We start from the raw sequence: 16,838 nt of genomic DNA, 5'->3' as shown, positions 1-16,838 counted from the left end.
AGGAAGGAAGGAAGGAAGGAAGGAAGGAAGGAAGGAAGGAAGGAAGGCCAATGAAATATTTTTTAAATATACAGAAAAGAACAGAAGGGAGTTTAGAAGAGGATAATCAACCAAGTCAATGTTGATATTATAATATTAAATAATATATACTTCTAAAAATAATATGTAGTATAGTTATTATTTCACACACAATCTTTTATTCTGATTTTTAAAATTCATGTCTTGAACAGATTTTATGATGCCTTTGCTTTGCTTTGTTTAGAGAACTGATGGAGGGCATAGGAGGGTAGCCATTGTTAATCTTTGCATTTCCTGAGCCATGAAACCTTTTATCCAAACTCCCAATGAGTTTCTGTAGTTGTATGGATAATCACCATCAAAACTCACAACTCTGGAAAATTCAGAGATAACAAGTTTCACAGTCCCTAACTAAATCCATGTCAACAGGTCTTCATCTTTATGAACATAATACTAAATTTTCAAAATCAAACATGACTCTTGCTTTTCTTCTTCAACCAATCATAACACCAAAATACCCCTAAGCAACGATCTAGGAGTAGAGGCAACAAGATAGTATTTTGTTTCCCCACCAGTCACTGCCATTGCAGAATCAAAGAAAATTAGTAAAAATATCACCAGCACATGTTAAAGAAGGGACCTTTCCTGAATGAAAAGAGGAAGTTGGGAAGCCATTTTGTACGGTAGTATTCTCACTGATTTATATGAGGATGATGCCATTACATAGCACAGATGATTGGTGTGAGACTTAATCAGCAACCTGAAGTAAGAAGATACATTCTTCCTAGAATTGCCTAGGGGAGGAAAACCCCACGGGGTCCATATCTTTAGCCTTGGATCTTAAATCTCACTGGAATTTGTTGGTTTTATACATGAGCTATCTTGCATTTTTCTGGAATCTCAGTGAAAAAATGCTTCTTTATTCTTTGGTTTAAATGTTTTATTGACTTTTTAAAACATCGTTATCACTTCCTGGTGACTCTCCTTCTACCCACCACCACAATACCTTACCATAACAAATAGGTACAATTAAGCCAAATAGATCTAAACATATATGTTTCTGCACCTATTGTTCACAACTCTGTGATCAAACAAGAATCATGTTCCACCATCAGTCCTCTGAACTGCCAGTTGGTCATTGTATTGATCAGGATTCTCAGATCCTCCTGGTTCCAGGGCCAGTGCTCCATGCACTGTGTCACCCAGCTACTCTCTTGGATCAAGGATGTTACTGTAATTATCCTACAAATTGTTCTCTAGGTTCTACTTGGGTCTACATCTGCTCATACAAGTCTTTTCTGGAATCTTTGTGGAGGACAAAGGTTAGGGAATCCAAACACAACAGAGGAACCAACCCAAATTATATGATGACAGACCACAGAGAATTAGGCCTTGAATGATTATTCTGAGTGTATGGAGGAGTTACAGTCTCATAGTACTGGCTACAAGAAAAAAAGTTGGGAATGAACTTCAACCTCTAGGACCGATGTGAGCTCATTTTTTTAAGTGCTAAATTCAAAAGAAAACAAAACTTAAATTTGTGTCAGAATGGTTGAATGTCTAATATATAATGAATAGAGTACTGGTCTTAAGAGTCAGGAAGATTCCGGTTTGAATTCTACTTTTATAACTTCCTAGTTGTGTGACCAAGTCACTTAACCTCTTGGGGCCTCAGTTTCTTTATCCATAAAATGGGGGCAATAATAATAGCTAGAGTTTACATAGCCCTATATACATGCAAACTTCAGATATACTTTATATATGTATATATGTGTGTATATATGCACATCCATGTGTATACATATAGAAAGATAAACTTAAATGTATTATTTCATTTGATCTTCACAAAAGCACTGTGAAATAGGTACTATTATTATCTCCATTTTACAGGTGAAGAAACTGAGGCTGAGAGTTTAAGTGTCTAGGCACAGATATGAACATAGGTCAAGCTTAAAGAGTTGTATAAACCTAATTTATTATGAGGATGATTTATGTTGATGGCTTTTCCCAGAGTGACTTTGTCAGATGTCTAGACTGTGCCTTCTCGATAGGTAGAGAAGAGGCTGGAGAAAGAGAGAATATTTGTAACACAAAATTTTTTAAATGAATATTAAAGTATGTTTTTAAAAAGGAAAAAACATCATTTAAAAAAAGAAAAATACAAGCTACAAAAGATATAAAGAATTTGGTCAAGTCTTAAGTACCCCAAAACTCTAAAAGCATACATATGGCTAAATCTACATCCACAGACAAACAGAACGAATCTAGTCCAAGGCCTGAGGGTCAATCCCTTGCAATTATCATGAAGAACAATTAACCAGACTAAAGCAATGAATGTTTCCTTTAGACAAGATGGCTCTTCTTGTCCACCTCAATGAGGCATGAGCCTTATCACATGACCTATTTTTCCAGGAGTCAGGATAGATTTACACTGATCCATTCATACTCTTAGCACAGTGCCTGGAATAGAGTAGGTACTTACTAAATGTTTGTTGGTTGGACTGAACGATTCCAGTTGTAACCACCATGAATTTGTGGGAAGGCTGAACTTTAGAGCACACTTTGTAGTCTATGCAATGATTAAACCCATAACCTCAGCCTTTTTATCACCATGTTTTAATCAATAGTACTAATTAGACTCAAACCAAGAGAGGATTTGAGCTCTCAGAATTGTATTAGAAAGTCAGACACCTTGTGAACTAGGCCAGATAAACTCTGATAATGAGGCTTAGGAAATTCTGACTCCACGTCCCTATCTCGGATACTAGGATGTTAGGTGGTCTTGCCCTCAGGGTTCCTTCTCATCTCCCAAATCTCTGGCTCCAAGGAAGCTTTCCTGGCTAGTAGGCTTTCCTTCAGGTATGTTAGCTTTTCCCAGAATAACGGGATAGAACTCTGGGGTCTGAACAGGAGTTGTTCAGAGAAGAATGATTCACTCAGTTTATGGAAAGGATTTGGCCTCCTCAGTTGAACCAGGGGACATGCTTCCTATTAGCAGACATGGGGGAGGAGGGGGAAATGAGACAATGGTGGCTCCCTTGTCTGACAACAGAGTGAAAAAAACAATTACCACCACCACCACCTCCAACCTGGCAGATAGTTTATGGTTGTAAAGTTCCAGCGATATAATATGCCATAGGCTGAGCCTGAGAGTCCCGTGGCACAAAATGAAGCCTCATGGGCTGGGAGTAAGTAAAGATTATGACCAAAAGATTACTGCTCAGGAAGGGGGCAGAGACATGGCACTGCCCACATCAGGACTGGAATTGGCTGCCAGCGACAGGGATCCAGAGACAGAAGATATTGCCCAAATCACAAGCAGGGAGCAATCATCAAGATAAAAGAGGGTTTGAGGGATAAGCAAAAACTCATGCTCTGGCAGTCAGTCCTAAGAATGTGATAGGAAGGATAACAGAAAATGCTTCAGTTCCACAAAGAGATTTCAGGATTTGCGGCACTAACCTTGCCAGAGTGTCTTAGGAGAGGTTCAAAGGAAGCCACCTCTCTATCACACTATCACTATTACACCACCCCCCACTCCCTCACCCACCAAAAATAAGAATAACAATGTGCAGCCAGACGGCCACCACCACTGAGAGCAGCACGGATCTCCAAGGAGACAGACATCCTTGAATGGTCTCAGACACTATGCTGAGCAAGGACCTGCTTAAGTCAATGCTGCTTTTTTCCCTGCCTGAGAAAATGAAATGGTGTCTGCCTCTCTCACACTGAGAAGGAAGATGTACCACAACAAGCCATGTTCCAAAGTATTTTTCAGACCAGTTTTAGCAGATACAGAGGACCACTAGGCATTGGGACCAGAAGGTAGGGAGGGGAGACTCAGAGAAGCAGTCAGGGGGGATGGGGAGAGAAAGAAGGCTGCCTGGAGTTGGCCAGGTAACACTAAGAAGCAAACACAGTCCTGGGCACAGTTTGTCTCCTGCTCCAGTATCCCTGCCTTGAGGTAGTGATGTGCTTTCCACATGATGTATTCAGGTAGCAGTGAATGGACCTACATTCAAATCCTATGTTATTTACTAGCTGTGTGACCCTGGGCAAGTCACTAAACCTCTGCTTACTTCAGTTTCTTTAACTGTGAAATGGGGATAACAATAGCACCTATCTCATAGTTGTTGTTATGAGGATCAAATGAGATAAGATTTGTAAAGTGCTTAGCACAGTGCCTGTAATGGGAATGCAAATTTGGAAGATCTTCCCTGCCCCTAGGCTAAAGTGCACCTGAAGCCTGGGGAGGGAGGCTTGTTTTTCAGTAGATACTTCTTGATTGGCCAGTGAGTCAATAAGGTTGTTAAATTCTCTGAGCCAGGAGAAGACTATATAAGCCCTGATGTGTAGCTTTGTTTTGGGACTCACTTTGAGAAGTGTTCTGTGATTTGATCTGAATTCTGGGAAGCCGTTGTTGAGAGTCCCCTGGCTTTGAAAAACCCAGATGTGGAAACCCAGATGTTGACTGGGTATGGATGTAATGGTTGGACAGTTTGGAAAGCTGTCTACTTGATCTGTTAATGTCTTGATAATTCTGTCTGTATATCTTGAAGTTTGGGGTGCTGACCTTTTTCCCCTGAACAAGGTAAACGATATATGTCTGACTGATTAAAGTAAGCTTGTTAACCCATTTTGAGTCGCTTTCCTTTAACAAAGCAGATCCAAGAACCTGTATGGGCAGCAAACCCTGAGGACGTGCTTGGGGTGCTTGCTGCTACAGTGCCTGAAAATAGTAGGGCTTAATAAATACTTGTTTTCTTCCTTCTGTGTTCCCTACATCAACTCAGCTGAATCAGGTTCACTGTGAGCCCAAATACTAAGCCTCTTCTCTCCCTTTCAGAATCCCACCCTCTCATTCTATTTTGCTCAGGGTCACACAGCTACTGTCTGAAGTAGAATTTGAACTCAGGTCCTTCTGACTCCAGGGTGGGTGTGCTATCCACTGTACCACCTAGCTGCACCCCCCTTTTGGGGGGGAGGCAATCAGTCATCTCTTGCAATAAATCAAAGGGTATTGTTATTCGTGTCTTTGCTTGTTCCCTTCAAAGGCTGTCTGTCTCTTTTCTCTAAAGAGAGCTTTTAAGTCAAATATAAGCAAGGTTTTCTTAGAACAAAACTCTTATAATAGATAAATGGTCTAAGATTATAAACATAAAGTTTCCAAACAAAGAAAAACAGTCTATCAACAACCATATGAAGAAAATGCTTCAAGTTCTATTAATAAAAGAAATGCAAATTAAAATAACTGTGAAGCTTCATCTCACATTCATCAGATTGGAGAACATGACAAAAGATGAAAATATTTTAAGGATAACAAGCATATTCATTCTTGGAGGAACTGCAAAGTGGCCTAAAGTTTCTGAAAAGCAATTGAAAACAGTACCCAAAAAGTCACTAAACTGTGCATATCCTTTGTCCCAAATGTTCCAATATACTTTAAAAAATTGAAAAACAGAAGGAAAGGAACCATATGTACAAAATATTTATAACAGCCCTTTTGTTAAAGCAAAGAATTGGAAATAGATTGGGGGCCCATCAATGTAATATCTGAATAAACTATGGCATATCAATTAACGGAATATTATTTCACCATAACCATAAGTGAATTTCACCATAAATAAATTAATTCAGAGAAAATTCAGACAGCTTGAAGGTACTGATACAAAGTGAAATGAGAAGACCCAGGAGAGCCAATTTACATGATCACAATAATGTAAAGAAAAATATCTCTGAAAGACACAGAACTCTGATCAATGCAGTGACCACTCATGAATTCAGAAGACTAATGATAAAGCGTGCTTTCCATCTGTTAGTAGAGAGGTAATAGACTAAAGGGGCAGGGTGAGACATACATTTTTAGCCATGGTCAATGAATCGAACTGTTTTGCTTGACTCTACCTATTCGTTACAAAAGAGGGCTTTCCTACCAGAAATAGTTTTAATAGGTAATGTAGAGGCTTTTTTGTTTTTGTTTTTTTTTAAAGCAAAGAAAGAAAAATACTACTAAAATATTTATAAAATAAAAAGAAGAAAACAAACAAAAAAGAAATTCAGGAGACACAAATTTTGTCACTACCATTTTAATTCAATATGCTTTTTAAAAAACTCTATAAATGGGGCGGCCAGGCAGCTCAGCAAGTAAGAGCACTGGCCCCCAGTGCCGGGATGACCTGGGGATCAAATCCGGGCTCAGATACTTAGCACCACACCCAGAAATAACTGGCCGTGTAACCTTGAGCAAGTTACTTAACCCCGATTTCTTTAAAAAAAAAACTCTATAAAAGGTCACAGTTTCATACTCAATCCTTTTTTTGTGCTTCTTTGCACATTGAAATGTTTATGCTTGCTTGTTATTATTGTTGTTTGTCCTTTGTTCTTAAAGAAAATTAGGGGTTCTCTAATCGATATTAATGTTACCCATGGGGGAAGGAAGGAAAGGAAGGAGAGAATTTGGAATTCAAAATTTTTTTAAATGAATGTTAAAGAAGAAATTTTACATGTAATTGAGAAAGAAAATAAAATAAGAGAGAAGAAAATGCTATCCATTTCTTTGTAGAGCAGTGACACCGTAGGGCTTAAGGAACAAATCTCAGCAGACAATTTTTTGATGACAAAAGCCACAAGCCCCATTGGGGGGTGGCTAGGTGGTACAGTGAATAGAGCACCAGCCCTGGAGTCAGGAGGACCCGAGTTCAAATCTGACCTCAGACACTTAACACTTCTAGCCATGTGACCTTGGGCAAGTCACTTAACCCCAATTGCCCTCCAAAAAGCAAAAAAAAAAAAGGTTACAAGCCCCAACCTCCATCCCTTAGGCCTATCCATACTTTCCTGAGACAATGAATCAGTTAATCAGGAACATATGTTGCCTATAGAAGAAAAAGAACATTTTTCTATTAACTAATTTCTCTTAGACGTTGGACTTGTGTGTATTTAATTTGATTTGGTGCATCAGGTCCTCCCTACTGAGTTAGTAAGTATTCCAGTTTAGCTGGAATATATACACTATGCATATACTTGTAATTTCCTAAAAAACAAAATAATAATAATAGAATTTTGTACCTTTCTAATATTATCACACCAGAATTTAAGCAATTTTACTACATTGGAGATCAAGAGATAAAGGAGAGAGTTATGGTCAAAAGATCATAGGCCATGGGAGCCCCTTGAGTCTTCAAATGGTGAAGGCAAAGGTTATCAGCCTAGCTACAGCAAAATAAGGGTCCACCATTCTGTATTTTCTGAAATGAATTGGAAGTATATCTAGTTTATGCATATATTTATTCATTCATTTAATCTTTCATTCAATTACCTATTAAGTGTCTACTATGTCAAAGCATGATGTTAAGGGCTGGAGAAGGTCCAGATAAATAAGCTGGGTCCCTACCCTCAAGGGAAATGGGACATATATACAAATCGCTACAATACAAAATAGAATATGAAGAATGTCTAAGAATTCTAGATACTATCACTCCCCTTCTCAATAAATTCTTCTTTTGCCTCTAGGATCAAATACATGAAGTGCCCTCAACAACCATGCCTCCACTGAACTTTCAAGCACTATTGTACATTACAGACATTTCTGCCTTCCCATTCTGTGCAGTCTAGCCAACCTGGTGACCTTACTATTCCCCCACCCCCTATACACACAGACACACACACACTCCATCATGCTCTAGAATGCCTTCCCTCCTCTACTTCACCTATTGGAATTCCTTGTTTCTTTCAAAATTCTGTTCGTGAGTCACCTAGTACATGGAGCTGTTTCTAACACCTTCAGCTTCAAGTACTTCCCATCCCCCCAAAATTGTCTCCTCCAAAAGAATGGAAGCTCCTTGAGGGCAGGTTTTTTTTTCCTTTTTTTTGGTTTTTATATCCCCAATGCCTAGCACAGTGCTTGGCACACAGTAGATGTTTAATAAAGGCCTATTGAAGGATTGATTGATAGTATTGAGAATGTTAATGAGGAAAAAAATCACCTCCTTCTGGGAGATTAAGACAAGGCTTCACAGTGAAAGGATTTCAACAAGTGGCAATGAGTGGAAATAGCCTTCTGTATAGGGAGTTGTGCGAGGAAATTAGTAACAATTAGCTCCTAACAATTAGCTCTAGTCATTTAACATAATACCATGTAGAACAGAAGGAAAGCAAGATTACACCAAGGATATATCACATGCAATGGGGACAGATTTGCCATATGGACAAACCAAACTCCCATCATTTTCATGATCCCAGTTCTTCCTATACAATGTGTCTCATACTTATCCATCCTTCTCCTTTATCACAGTCATCTTCTAGTATAGTTCCTCATCATCTCATAGTTGGATTACTGCATTAGTGTCCTAATTGGTCTCCCTGTTTTTTGTATCTCCCTCTGCCAATCCACTCTGCCAGTAAAATTTCTTTAAATATCATTATTATGTCACTCCACTGTGCAAGAACTGGCAACATTTTTCTCTAACCTATTGTATTCCATCTAAATTCTTCATTCTGGTATTTGAAAATCCTCCATCAATTGTTCCATGGCCCCACTGACCCCTGTCTGTCATTATAATCCCTCTACTCTAGTCATACCAATTTTATTGCTATCCTCTCTACAAGGTTTAACTCATTTTTACCTCCTTACCTTTGTTCATACTTTTCCCCTTGTGTGTACTGGCTCCTCCCACCAATTCCTGTTCATCACTTTCATCCAGAATCCGTTCCTCTAAACTTATGTAATAGGGGGACTGTAACAAGGGCCCGATCCTTAGAGTACGTGCAATATCATCCATCTGTTGACACTATATAAAGGAAAAAACTGCCAATTTTTCTCTAGTAAATACTAAAAACTAGGGTGACCAATAATGAAAGACCTGGGAGAAGAATGCAAAGGATCCAATGTTTCTCCAAGCAGCACAAAGGTTCTAGGGCTCATTCTCTCAACGTCCACTATGACAGGTATTATGAGTCTTCAGAATTCAGCTTTTTCTCCTGCTCTCAGAGTTCTAGGGGGTAAATCTGTTGGGTTGGAAGGGTTATCTAATACAACCACATATACTATTTGATATGGTCTTTCTAATATCATCCTTCAGTCAATGTGTCTCCAATATAAATCTGGCCAGTTGATTTCTCCTCAATACCAATTAATCAATTAATATCAATTATCTTTTACAAAGAGATTTTTACAGAGGAATTGTAGTAAAGATGGAATAGAAACATCTCCCTATCCAAAACTGATGCACACTATCCCCTCTATACATCTATTCAGCCCTGGGAAAAAGATAGTTTCAAAATGGTGATGACTGGGGCGGTTAGGTGGTGCAGTGAACAGAGCACCGGCCCTGGAGTCAGGAGGACCTGAGTTCAAAAGCCTGCCTCAGACACTTAACACAAAAACTAGCCATGTGAACTTGGGTAAGTCACTTAACCCCAACTGCCCTCTAAAAAGCAAAAAAAAAAGGGGGGGGCGGCTAGGTGGCACAGTAAGTAAACCACCAGTCCTGGAGTCAGGAGGACCTGAGTTCGGTTCTGGCCTCAGACACTTAACATCCACACAAAAAAACTAGCCGTGTAACCTTGGACAAGTTACTTAACCCCAAGTGCCCTCCAAAAAGACAATAATAATAATAATAATAATAATAATAATAATAAACAAAATGGTGACAACCAAATATTCTCCCCTCCAAGTTTACTTCTGGTCATAGCTGAAGGACAAAACAGTCTCTTGCTGGAAGGATTCTGTGTCTTGGCTTCTGGGTGGATTCACTACTGAGCTGGGTCAAGCAGCTCATTCCTCAGAGCTAGTACCCCTAGAGGCCAGCTTCTAAAACCACCAGAAACACTTCTCTGGACTTCAGGAGTTGCCGGACCACTGGTTCCTCTTCCAAATCTTGACGCTCGCAGGTTATATAACCTGATCTGTTCTGCTACTCATTCACCTAAGATGAGAGAAAGAACAGACACAAAGAGTCAGAAACAGTGGCTTCAGCCATTCACTACCTTATCACTGCTGGGTGGGGAGATAAGACCACCCCCTACTGCTGCTGCTTCCTCTCCTTCTACCCAAAGGCTCACAGAATTTTTTTTTTCACTCTAAAGTGCCAGAGTAGAGAGATCACATCTGCTTGAACCTTTTATGTGCATGCTTAGTTCTCACCCAGAAGCCAATTAAAAATCTTTTTTTAATCACCACACAGTAAGATGACAGGAAACAGTCAAATACCTGTGCATGCTCAGACAGGGAGGGAAAGAACCCCTCCATTACATAGTTTCAGAAGCCGGCTCACCAATCTTTCATGTGGGCTGCTGGCAGGCAGAGCATATTAAGCAAACTGGGCCCTCACTGACCAGTTCCCCCTCCCATTATATTTATATGAACTATGCAGAATGAATCAAGTAGAACTAGAGGAACTATACACCATGACTATAGCAATGTTAATATAAAAAAAATAATAAAACAAAACTGGATCCTGTGTAATTATAATGATCAAGTTTGCCCCATGGAAGAGATACGAAAATATACTTCCCTCTCTTTACTGAAAAGGCAGGTGTGTAATGTTGGGAATGAGGCCAGACACAGTGGACATATTAGTTAGTTTTGCTAAACTGCTTTTTCCTTTTGCAATCTTGTAACAACAACAACAAAACTCTAACAATCTTTGTAACAACAAGGGAATTCTTGCTGGGTAGGGAAGGGAAGGAGCATATTCAGAAATGAGTATGATGTAAAAACAAAAGGCATATTTTTAATTAAAGAAAAGAGTAAGAATAAAGGGGAGTAGACTTGATCTTGGATACAAAGGCTCTAGGAGACAGCAGAAATCTAGTGTAAACTCCCACAGGTCAGGAATAATTTTACTTTGTGTCTCTGGTCATTAATATACAACAGTTTGCTAACAAAATGCTTGTTGATAAAGTGAGTAAAGTTTGTAAAAAAAAAAAGTCAAGAGAGGAAGTAAGACATTGTAAAGGTAATATGGAAAAGAGAAGAAAAGAAGACGAGGAAGAATGAAAAAAAGTTTATTGTGTTCATTAAAGAAAAAAGTGACTAATTGAAGGAAAACTATTTGAGAAATTGTTTATCACTGGTCCCTTCCCACTATGAGAACTCTCTTTGTATTTTCTCATCATTTTTGGAATGCATTGTGTTAAATTGTTGTGTAATTCCTTTGTCCCCAGATTCCTTGATGTGAGAGAATAGAGAAGGCCTTAGAGACTATTATCAAAGACACAGAACGTGGATTCTCTTTTGTGAACTTTGGGAGTGATAGCTATATAATAATTTAGTTAGAACACAAAGACACAACAATAAGAAGTTTCCTGATTGAGAGTGTCAAGGATTTCTGAATGAGTGAATGTGTTAAAGCAAGAAATGTACAAATTTCTTTGTACAAATCCTAAAATCAGATACTGGAGATCCTGGGGTGAGGAAGAATGTCATTGACTTCTTGGTACCACAAGGGAACTGGGAACTACTTGCCTATAGAAGATAATTAAATCAGAACTAAATGTGAAGGTCTTTATTTTGATTGTATGTGTATCTTTTTTTATTATTTTTTTATATATGGGATAAAACAAGCATTTCTGTAACCGTATAATAAAAAAAGAGTGCACATGAAACTGAAAATCTATTAAATACAATTTGCTTTCCCATTTACATATATAATAAATTTATACATGTTTCTTTAAAATTCAATGTTAACCTCAGTCGAGTCAGAGGACTTGAGTGGAAATCCCACCTGACATCTACTATGTGACCTTGGACAAGCCACGGCCTCCCTGGGCTTCAGTGTGTTCATCTGTAAAATGAGGAGTATGGACCAGATGGCTTCTGAAATCCTGCCAGCTCTAAATCTATGACCCTATAATCCTATTCTTGAACTATAATGTGTTGTTTAGTTGTGTTCTACTCTTCATGACCCCATTTTGGCCTTTCTTAGAAAATATACTGGAGTGGTATGCCAGTTCTTTCTCCAGTTCCTTTTACAGATGAGGAAACTGAGGCAAACAGGGTTAAGTGACTTGCCCAGGGTCACATAGCTAGTATCTAATGTCAGATCTGAACTCAGGAAGAGTCCTCCTGACTCTGTGTCCTCTGTGCACTATGGCGCCACCTAGCTGCTCTATAAGGTAGCAGTACCCATATCATCTTTTGTCTGTCTACTGCCTCTCTGACAGGCTGCTTTCACTGCTTTAAGCTAACTCTGTTCTTTATTTTTTGAACTATCCTGGAATTTCTTGCTATTATCCCTTGATCTTAAGGGACTTTGCTCAGTTAATGTTGGTTAATTTTCATTCATGTAATAACATTTGTTCAAGATATTTTGTCTTGTTTTTGAAGTTGAACTGATTTTATTGGTCAGCCCTTCCAAAAGATATTTTGGAGACTTGAGAAAAGCAATCTTGTCCTTTTTTCTTACCTTTCCATTTCCCATAATCCCACAAGTTATGGAACTTGACCATGCAAATTGCCTTAAGGTTCAATGAATTATGAAGAAAATGCTAGGAATACTAGTGCAGAAAGACAAAGACAACAGATGAAACTCTACAATAAGAGCAAAGACTCATTATAAAAAAATTAAGAAGCATGGACCATAAACCCAGAATTATCCATCTAGAAAAACTCAATATGTTGTGTCAAGGCAAGAGACAGATTTTAAACAACATTTCAATTTTGAAAAGTTTGCAGAGAGATATGTACTTCAAGGAAGTCTTTGAACAACTGTCAGTCTCAAAAGACGAGTACTTAAAACAATTCAGACCTTTCAAATCAAGATAAAGCAGTTAATAACAAAATCTGAAAACTCTCAGAGTATCATACTGGATAAACTACTAAATGTTTCAAAGAAACCAAGAGAAGAAAGGAAGGAAAAACAAGAGGGAGTAAGGATATTATGGCAAGGACAAGTGTCTATCTTTTATAAAGGAGGAATACAAATTTAATAAATGTGCTACTTTAGTAATAAATAACAGATGAATTTAGTTTAGAATGGTTTTGTTAAGCTGAAATTAAACAAACCAATAATAAGAACAGGAAAATGTATATTCTCTTTTGATAGAATGAAGAAAGAATAAAACTAACAGTAGTCAAGTCAAATTTCAATGGACTAAAAATTTTCAGTTAAAAACATTGGAAGAATAGGGATTATACACTTGGCTTAGCTAAGAGAAAAGGAGGGGCAGCTAGGAGACATAGTGGATAGAGTACTCAACCTGAAGTCAGAAGATTCATCTTCCTAAGTTCAAATCTGGTCACAGACACTTACCAGCTGTGTGACCTTGGGCAAGCCACTTAACCCTGTTTGCCTCAGTTTCCTTATCTGTAAAATGAGCTGGAAAAAGAAATGGCAAACCACTCCAGTATCTTTACATTGGGTATTGATACCCAATTACATTTGCCAAGAAAACCCCAAATGGGGTCATGAAGAGTCAGACATGACTGAAACAACTGAGAAACAAAAAGAGAAAAGTAACATTTTTACCAATCAGTGGAATAAAGAATGAATTTGATTATACGGCAATAAAAGGATTTTGCACACTAAAAGGTAATATCTGATAGAGCAAATCTGGACCTGAGGACTTGCTTTTCTCTATGCTTCCAAGAAGGTTTTGAGGTAAAGATTACACGAGTCTTAAAAGTGACTTCATAGGGGTCTGCTGGAGGGCTGCATGGACTCAGCACATAGACTTTGAAAGTAAAGGTCAGATAAATTATAAGGGAAAGTCACCACCATTGGGATAGTCTTTTTGCCAAAATCAGACAATGGCAATGAATACCCTCCCATACCTGTATTGCAAAGAGAATGTGAGACCAACCCTGGAATAAGTAAGCATTGGTGGTCACTGTGGGACAAGCAAATGTTTGTTCAATCAAACTGATGTGCCGATGTTATAGGTGACAATTGGGCATATAAGTTAAGATTTCTGTAGCCATTTTAACTTGGGGAGTAGAAGACTAGCCCCCAATTAGAACTGATTTTTTGAATGATTAATTTTAAAGAAAAAAATTAAAATTAAAAAAGAAACAGCCACACTGCCTTTCACCACACTCTCCCTCAAAAGAATCAAGAGAGAGATTATTTGATTTTTTTGATTATCCAAGAAAGCAGAGACTCTTTTAGATGACCATTCCCAGGATGTAGTTTATTGATAACCAAACAGAATTCTAGTGTAGTCAAGATTCTATTCTTACTCCCTAATCTATTCTCAATGTGGGTTCTTAACATTTTTCCCTTCAATTCCTCTTTTAGATATTCCCTCAGCTTCAGAATGTCTTGTACCTGGAAGGAGTTGGGAGGTTTACATTAATCCTGAATTTTCTGTTTCTTTCATCCTCCAGGGGAAGGCAATGAGAGACACCCCAGTCTGAACTATACATTGCTTGCCTTCTATTACTTTTTTATCTATTACAATCACACTATTCACTAAGATTATGACCCTTGTGTATCTGTTTTTTATTGTCAGAACAGATTGGGAAGGAATTGAAGGCAAATGGCTAATCAGATGGGGGCACTCAAGGTTAATTGAATGTCAACTCCTATTGTGGGATTAATTGACAGACACCCTTGTCCATGGTTCTGATTGACCATAGAGACCCACACAGATTCACTGCAACCACATACACCATTATACCTCTATAATTTAATAAAAGAAAAGAGGAAAGGAAAAAAGTGAAGATTGGGGAAAATATTTGCTGCAAATAAATAACATGAAGGTGCAATATCTAAAATCTATAAAGAACTGATGGACATTAACAGATCATTTTTAAGGAGAAAATATAAACTACTAATAGCCAAAGAAGCCCAATAATTAGACAACTTCAAATCAAGACAACTAAAATTCTATATTGGTATGGATACAGGTAAATAGTAATGCCAATACATTATAAACTGAAAAGACACAAACATTTATGTGATGGACTGATACAAATATTTTGGAGAATAATGTGGAAATGAGCAATATGAGTCACAAGTCTGATAGTGCCATCTGATTCAATAACATCATTTCTAGAACTTTAACCTAAAAGACAGCATAAAAATAAAGACCTATATTTCAAAAATACTCATTTATTGTATTTATTTGTAATAATTTTTAAAAAGAGACAATCTAGGGGCAGCTAGGTGGCACATTGAGTAAAGCACTGGCCCCAGAGTCGGGAGGACCCCAGTTTGGTTCCAGCCTCAGTCACTTAACACCCACACAAAAATACTAGCCATGTAACTTTGGACAAGTTACTTAACCCCAACTGCCCTCCAAAAGGTAAAAAAAAGAGAGAGAGAGACAATCTAATGTCCAGTGATCAAAGAAAACTCAATAAAATATGGTCTACAAATATAACAGAATATTATGACACAATAAAAATAAATATAAATACCAGGATATATGGAAAGAGAGATATAAAATGATACAAAGCAAAATCAGCAGAACCTAAACTGAGTATGCATTAACTACAACTGTATTTTTTTTAAATAGAAAACAAGCCAAAGGAAGCAGGATTTCAAAGTACTATTTCTAAGAAATAGACACACAGGAAGTACATTTCTTGATTAGTGTTTTCTGGTAATTGGTTTGGTCTGACTTTGTTAAGTGCCAAGGATTTTACAGAAAAATTTATTCCTTATTTTGTATGGGGTTTTGGGGGCTCTTTTGAAATTTGTTAATAATAAAACACATGTTTGTGAGTCCTCCACTCTGCCCTACACTTACTTTTGGCTAGGAAGTATGGGAAGCAATGGAGTATAGGTTGGGAAATGAATTCAGTTTCAATTCAATTCAAAAGCATTTACTGAATGTTTCCTCTCTACCAAGCACTTGGTTAAGTGCTAGAGATAGACAAAAATGAAACATTCCTTGCTCTCAAGAAGCATTCTACTGAGAAAAAAAAAAAAGCATGCCTCTACATCATAGGACTATAGGACCACACAGACCTTAGAGAGTATTCAATATTGCAGATGACACAAAATTGGAAGAGAAACAGAAAAACATAAAGAGACAGAACGACAGACACAAAGAGACAAGGCTATTATTCAACATAATAGAATAAAAATTCAAAAATAATTTGATAAGGTAAAACATTAGGCAAAAAAAACTACATTAAATTAAGCAGCAAAGTCTTGTATATAGGTTTCAAAAATCAATTGCACAATTGATAGATGTGTGAAATTTGTGTGAAAAATATTTGGCACTTTTCATTAACTATAATCTCAGTACAAAGCAATAACATGAGAGGGCCACTGATAAAAAATAAAGTTTCTGTAGTCATTGCATGGAAGATAAGGATATGGTCCCCAAACTGGTTATTTCACCCCCCCCCACCCATGTACTCACATATCTACACATAAGAATCTGGGGACAGAATTTTAAAAGACTCTCTCTGAGATAATTTAAAAATTATTAGATTGAAAAAAGAATTATTAGATTGAAATTAGGATGCTTTCTTAATCTGACCAAAGAGACTAAAATGTAATTAATTTAAAATTTAAAATTCACTGTTATAAGTAAAATCATACAATCTCTGAGTAAGGGATCTCAGTAATTGTTGCCAATAAAAATTCACCAAAAGTAATAACAGGGACATACACTGGGACTCAGGAAGAGGGGCTCCTGGAAAAAAGGAAACAAACTATGAGAGGCCATGTGACTTAGTGGATAGATCAGTGGCTTCTGAGTATGGAAGATCTGGGTTGGAGCCCTTCAGGGGAGGCTTCCTGGGTTCAGGTGACTTTAGCAATCAGTTGGGGCAGTTTCTGAGAGTGCTTTACACCCAAAAAAAAATCACAAGGAGAAAGAAAGAAAGAAAGAAAGAAAGAAAGAAAGAAAGAAAGAAAGAAAGA

General features: G+C 37.7%; 1 long non-coding RNA gene across 1 annotated transcript in view; it reads right to left on the bottom strand.

Moving 5' to 3' along the window:
* Positions 1-8,211: 8,211 nt before the first annotated feature.
* Positions 8,212-16,838, bottom strand: part of LOC138143719 (uncharacterized) — a 74,693-nt gene continuing 66,066 nt past the window's right edge. The window contains exon 3 of the long non-coding RNA XR_011163785.1: positions 8,212-9,944. This is a non-coding gene — a long non-coding RNA (uncharacterized lncRNA). The remainder of the gene's footprint in view (positions 9,945-16,838) is intronic.

Source organism: Petaurus breviceps, unplaced genomic scaffold (genome assembly GCF_028583685.1).
Source record: "Petaurus breviceps papuanus isolate PSGF00001 unplaced genomic scaffold, PetGlider_PUasm1.0 90654, whole genome shotgun sequence".
NCBI classification, from domain to species: domain Eukaryota; kingdom Metazoa; phylum Chordata; class Mammalia; order Diprotodontia; family Petauridae; genus Petaurus; species Petaurus breviceps.
The sequence above is the reverse complement of the archived record's forward strand: the minus strand, read 5'-3'. Positions and strand labels throughout refer to the sequence as shown.